Raw genomic sequence first — 6,618 nt, forward strand, 5'->3', positions numbered from 1 at the left:
GGCTGTGTTTGTGTGAACGTGTGGCTGTGTTTGTGTGAACGTGTGGCTGTGTTTGTGTGAACGTGTGGCTGTGTTTGTGTGAATGTGTGGCTGTGTTTGTGTGAATGTGTGGCTGTGTTTGTGTGAATGTGTGGCTGTGTTTGTGTGAATGTGTGGCTGTTTGTGTGAATGTGTGGCTGTGTTTGTGTGAATGTGTGGTTATGTTGTGGTAAATGTGGCAGTATTGTGGTAAATGTGGCTATGAAGTGTTAATACATGGCAGGTTTAGTGATATTTTGTTTGGGTAATGTGGTTGGCGGTGGTTTGGTAAACAGATGCAGTGGGTGAGAAATATTCCCCATGAAGTTTTTAGATTGACATTACTTAGAGAGGTGCAGGTTGAGGTGGCTTGGTGGACCTCCCTAACTCATGAAAAAATAGTTAAATAGAAAAGAAAATGTGTGTTGAAATAAGGAATGTTTGTGTATAGTCAGAGAAATAAGTGAATTCATAAAACACATGTTGGAATAGCAAAAAAAATATGATAAAAAAATAAATAAAAAAAATGTGTTGAAATAAAAAAAATGTTTGTCTATAGTAAATGATAAATAAATGAATGAATAAAACATGTGTTGAAATAAATAAAATATGATAAAAAAAAATAGTGATGAAAAAAATTAAATAGAAAAAGATGTGTGTTAAAATAAAGAATGTTTGTCTATAGTAAATAATAAACAAATGAATGAATAAAACACAAGCTGAAATAAAAAAAAAATATAGAGGTCCTTCATTGATTTAAAAAAAGTAAAATAAAAAAAAAAAAAATACAATAAATAATAGTTGTATATAGTAAACAGAAAAAAAATAGAAAAAAATAAATAAAAAAAACATTGAAATAAAGATTTAATGGAGGCCCTTAAAAGCTACAGGGGACAAAAGAAGGGCACCATTAGCAAGCAAAATCCTCAGGGTCAGTAATCAGGGCAGGACAAGCAGTAACAGGTTCAAGCTAGACGACAGGTACATTAAAAACACAGGGAGGAATTGGTTCTCAGGGTGACAGAAGACTTGAGTGGACTTGGCAATCAGGGTGTGGGTGCTGAGTCAATAGGGAGCTTTGAAAGGAGATTAGATAGATGTATGGATGGAGATAAGTAGATAATGTAGCCATGTTTGATACAGGGACTGCCACATGTAGGCCTGATGGCTTCCTGCACCGACCCTTCTGTTTTTATTGCTGGTGGAAATAAGAAGGAAATTTACGGCTGTATTTTCCTTCATCATGTTGCCGCGAGATTTATTGGCGTATTATTTTATTGGTTCAGGGTGTGACTCACTTAATTTTGGGGTTGGTCTAGGGTAGCAGTGCACGGGAAGGAGGGAGGGAGGGAAGCATTGAGGGATGGAGGTCACGGTGGTGGTTGAGGGAGAGGGAGGGGGGGGAGGGAGTCAGTCTCTCAAATATTTCCTGTTGTAATTCTTGTTAGAGAGGGAGAGGGAGAGGGAGGCACCGAGATTTGTCCTGTCTCATTACTAAAGAGAGAGAGAGAGAGAGAGACAGAGAGAGAGAGAGAGAGAGAGAGAGAGAGAGAGAGAGAGAGAGAGAATCTATGACTCATAATACTGAACAGACACAATAAAGAATAGGAGAGAGAGAGAGAGAGAGAGAGAGAGAGAGAGAGAGAGAGAGACCTTGGAACAGTGTGATCATAGTGTTCATTCAGGAAGAACACAAAACACTCATGTCATTGTTCTGTAGGCGATGAAACACACACACACACACACACATACATCAGGTTCATACTTCCTTGTGTGTGTGTGTGTGTGTGTGTGTGTGTGTGTGTGTGTGTGTACTTCATCTACCTCTATCCATCAGTCATAATTAAGTTACCTGTACATACAACCATGCAGGGCCAGAAGGTCAGCTGCTGCGTACCCTTCCATATCATTTCTGTAAAGTAGTAGTTAAAATCTCTTGGGTGTTTCCTGCCTGTGGCGCGACATGTCTGAAATAATTCGAGTTTTAAAGGAAATTTTCAAAACGTTCCTCTTCTTCCCATTGGCCACGGCTTCTCTCGTTAGGCTGGTCAGTCAGTGTCGTGGCTTCCGATTTAAAGGGAATTCTCATAATGTCATCCGTAATCCTCCCATTAACTCTGTCACAGTCTGGGAGTCTAGTGTGTAAAGATGGCCATTCTGCCGTGCCAGCCTGTCAAGTTTCAAGTTTATCGTTAAATTTTTTACTACCACTTCGGACATTATTTTGGGACCAGGATCTCAGTGGGCTTTTTATTTATTTATTTGTTTATTTTATTTATTTATGTATTTTTTTATTTATTTATTTATTTATTTATTTATTTATTTATTTATTTATTGGATATTTGTTTCCCTCCTACGTAAGGAAAAAAATGTCTTGGTGTATCATAGCACAGGTGTTGAGTGATGTATTAATTGTTGTGGGATCACTTATAATATTTTAGGTTTATATTATTCATGGTAGGTGGGTCTTTCTTATACTGTTTTAGATTTATATTCATGCTAAATGGTTCTGGTTGAGTGGTCACCCATCCAAGTATTGCCCGGACCTGGTGTTGCTTAACCTCACTGACTGGATGAATTATTGCTTAACCTCACTGATTGGATTAATTAGTGTAAGGTTGCTGTGGTTATTAAGCTATCTGTCTGTATGTATGTATGTATGTCTATCTGTCTGTCTATCTATCTATCTATCTATCTATCTATCACAGTTTGGCTCATAAATAATCTTTCAATATCTCAATTAGTCCAGTTTTAAAGTCAAGTTTTGTAATAATTTCTCTTAACCTCATTACATCTGGGCTTGTTTGTGTTGATAGCAAGACTGTGCACCCATCTATCTATCTGCCTGTCTATCACATTTTCCTTCATAAATACTCTTTCTACCATTATATACCTCAGTGTAAGTTTAGTTAGTTAAAATTGAGGTTAATAAGCTATGTCTGTCTATCAATTTATCTATCTATCAGTCAGTCTATCTATCTATCTATCTATCTATCACAGTCTGGCTCATAAATCTTTCTCAGTTGGGATTTAAAGGCAGTTTTTATAATGTTCCTCCCAATTTTTCCATGAAGCCAGTGTCTCGTAATGTCACAGTTTGGCTCATAGTTGTTCCCTCCTCTCAATACCTCAGTGACTCCAGTTGTGCAAGACAATGCTGATCTTACAGGGAATTTACTTACCCATGTGTGAGTCACCCCTCTCTCTCTCTCTCTCTCTCTCTCTCTCTCTCTCTCTCTCTCTCTCTCTCTCTCTCTCTCTCTCTCTCTCTTGCATTGTCACTATGTTATTAATTTTCTCTTTATTCTTATCCATTATTCTCTCTCTCTCTCTCTCTCTCTCTCTCTCTCTCTCTCTCTCTCTCTCTCTCTCTCTCTCTCTCTCTCTCTCTCTCTCTCTCTCTCTCTCTCTGCAGCACATTTCTTGGGATTTTGCATGTGAGTCACTCTCTCTCTCTCTCTCTCTCTCTCTCACCAAGGCCACAGTTTGACATTTGCGGGATCTCTCTCTCTCTCATGCTTAACCTAACCTAACATCCTTGCTCGAAATTATTGTTATTGTTATTATTATTATTATTCAGAGTTTTCCAGGTGTTGTTTAACTTCTAAGACAATTTTATATTTTATTTTTCACTTGATAATATATTTTTACAAGTTAATTTTGGTGTATGTATGTATGTATATATCTGTTTTATAATTCTCTCTCTCTCTCTCTCTCTCTTTCTCTCTCTCATATACAGTTAGGTGTAAATATTGTCTGTTTTATCAATTCAGGTATTTATTTTCTTTCTCCATCTTGCATCAACTTCCCAACACCACAATAAGTCGTCACACAACATTTTTTCAACCCACCCCTCACTGCCACAGCCTTAACTTCCCTTCCACTGCAGGTTACGGAGCTTAGAGAGGCTAGGCAGGGGTGGGCATGGCAGTGACAGGTGAACGTAGGTGGGTGTGTTTTGTACAGGGACTGCCACGTGTAGGCCTGATGGCTTCTGCACCTACCCTTGTGTTGTTGTGTTGGTGGTGGTAGTAGTAGTAGTAGTAGTAGTAGAGGCAGGTGTGTTCGTACAGGCATTGAAGGGGTAACCTAACCTAACCTAACCTAACCTACCCTTGTGTTGTTGTGTTGGTGGTGGTAGTAGTAGTAGTAGAGGCAGGTGTGTTTGTACAGGCATTGAAGGGGTGAGGGTTCCAGTCCGCCAAAAAGGGTTATTAGAAATTATTGAAGAGATAACTCAGAAAATGAAAGGAATAGGAAGTGAATTTAATCTTTCCATCTTGCAAAGCTTATATAGATAGATAGATAGATAGATAGATAGATAGATAGATAGATAGATAGATAGATGGATGGTATGCAAAACTATACAGACTTACTTAGATTGAAGAGTGAAATACGAGGCGTTAATTGTCCGAAGATTTAAGTGATGCATGAGAGAAATTAAATGTGTACTAGTGTAAGAGATAAAAAAAAGATACTAGTGTACATTTTCAGTAAGTGTAGGTGTGTTAGTTAAGTGTCGCATATGATAATCTTGTGTAGTGAAGATTGAATGCATTTTTAGTGAAGTGTCTTTAATGGTAAGCTTGTGTAGTGAAGATTTAATGCAGTTTTTGTCAAGTTGAGGTGTTTTAGTAAAGTGTGCAGTGGCTGGCAGGATGTAAGTGGGTGTCTTACCTGTCTGGCTGCTCACCTGAGGGGCTTCTGTTGCTGCGGACATGTGGGGGTAGCGAGAACATGACATGCACACACACACACACACACACACACACACACACACACACACACACACACACACACACACACACACACACACACACACACACACATACACACACAGGAAAATAAGAGCAATAATTCTGAAAGACAAATTAGAAAGTTATGTATATCTGCTAATTGTTTGGTGTTGGAGTGAAAGGGTTAAGGGAAACATTGACTAGCAGAGAAAGGGTTAATAGTAATTCATGTGGCTTGCGACAATGAAAGAAGATGAAAAGAATATGATTTACCATACAACAATAAAATGATGTACAACAGTGACTAGTAATGAAGAGAACATGAGATAAATGACAGTGAAAGGCTTAAATCAACATAGACATTTGAAAAAGAAAAATAGACTTTAAAAGAATCATCTAATGTACCATACAGGAATAAAACGACGTACAGCAGTGACTAGTAATGAAAAAAAGATGAGATAAATGACAGTGAAAGACTTAAATCAACATAGACATTTGAAAAAGAAAAATAGCCACTTGAAAAGAAGAATAGACACTTGAAAAGAACATAATGTACCGTACAGCAATAAAACAATGTACAGCAGTGACTAGTAATGAAGAAAAGATGAGACAAATAACAGTGAAAGGCTTAAATCAACATGGACACTTGAAAAAGAAAAATAGCTACTTGAAAAGAAGAATAGACACAAAAAAAATAATCTAATTTACCGCACAGCAATAAAACGACATACAGCAGTGACTAGTAACAAGAAAAGATGAGATAAATAACAGTGAAAGGCTTAAATCAACATACACACTTGAGACAAACACAAACACACTATTAATCTCACACAAATCATCATAGGTGTAAAATTACCTTCACTAATTAGCATCACCTGAGTACTGAGTGAAAGGGAAGAGAGATATATAATTACCTGTACTGTTATCAATGCATTTTACCACAAGTTATAATGAAGTGTGTAATTATCTGTCGCAATTATTATAGTCAACTGTGTAATTATGAATCTTAGTCTTGCTGTGTTGTTTGGAGACTCAGGGAAAGAGGAAGTGTTGTAAGGATGTTTTGCCAGAGAGAGAGAGAGAGAGAGAGAGAGAGAGAGAGAGAGAGAGAGAGAGAGAGAGAGAGAGAGAGAGCAGTTTGTACATTTTTCTTTTTCTAATTTCTTTCTTTCTTTCTTTCTTTCTTTCGTTTTTCTTTCTTTTGTTTTTGTTTTTGTTCTTTTCTTTCTTCCCTCCTTTAATTCCTTTTCTCTCATGTCCTTCCTTTATATAGTAGTAGTAGTAGTAGTAGTGGTAGTAGTGTGTGTGTGTGTGTGTGTGTGTGTGTGTGTGTGTGTGTCCCTATCTCTATCTAGTCAGAAATATAACGACTTTGATAACAGCTGATAATCTCTCTCTCTCTCTCTCTCTCTCTCTCTCTCTCTCTCTCTCTCTCTCTCTCTCTCTCTCTCTCTCTCTCTCTCTCGTTATACACTTTCTCTTTCTGTTCTTCCTTCTCTCCTTCACCTCTTCACCTCTTTTACTTCCTTATTTCCTTCCTTCCTTCCTTCCTTCCTTCCTTCCTTTTCTTCCTTCTCTTCCATTCTTCTCTTCTCTTCCTCTTCAACCTTCTGTGTGTGTGTGTGTGTGTGTGTGTGTGTGTGTGTGTTTTGTCTTTCTTATTTATTTATTTTGTTCCTTAGTTTGTTTATTTTCTTTCAATGTATGTATGTATGTATGTATGTATGTATGTATTTCTTTTTCTTTTTCTTTATATTTGTCTTTATTTGTTTATTTCTACATTCTGAGTTTATGAGAGATGGTGCAAGGAAGAAAACTGATAATGATGAGAGAGAGAGAGAGAGAGAGAGAGAGAGAGAGAGAG

This window comes from Scylla paramamosain, unplaced genomic scaffold (assembly GCF_035594125.1).
Source record: "Scylla paramamosain isolate STU-SP2022 unplaced genomic scaffold, ASM3559412v1 Contig1, whole genome shotgun sequence".
NCBI classification, from domain to species: domain Eukaryota; kingdom Metazoa; phylum Arthropoda; class Malacostraca; order Decapoda; family Portunidae; genus Scylla; species Scylla paramamosain.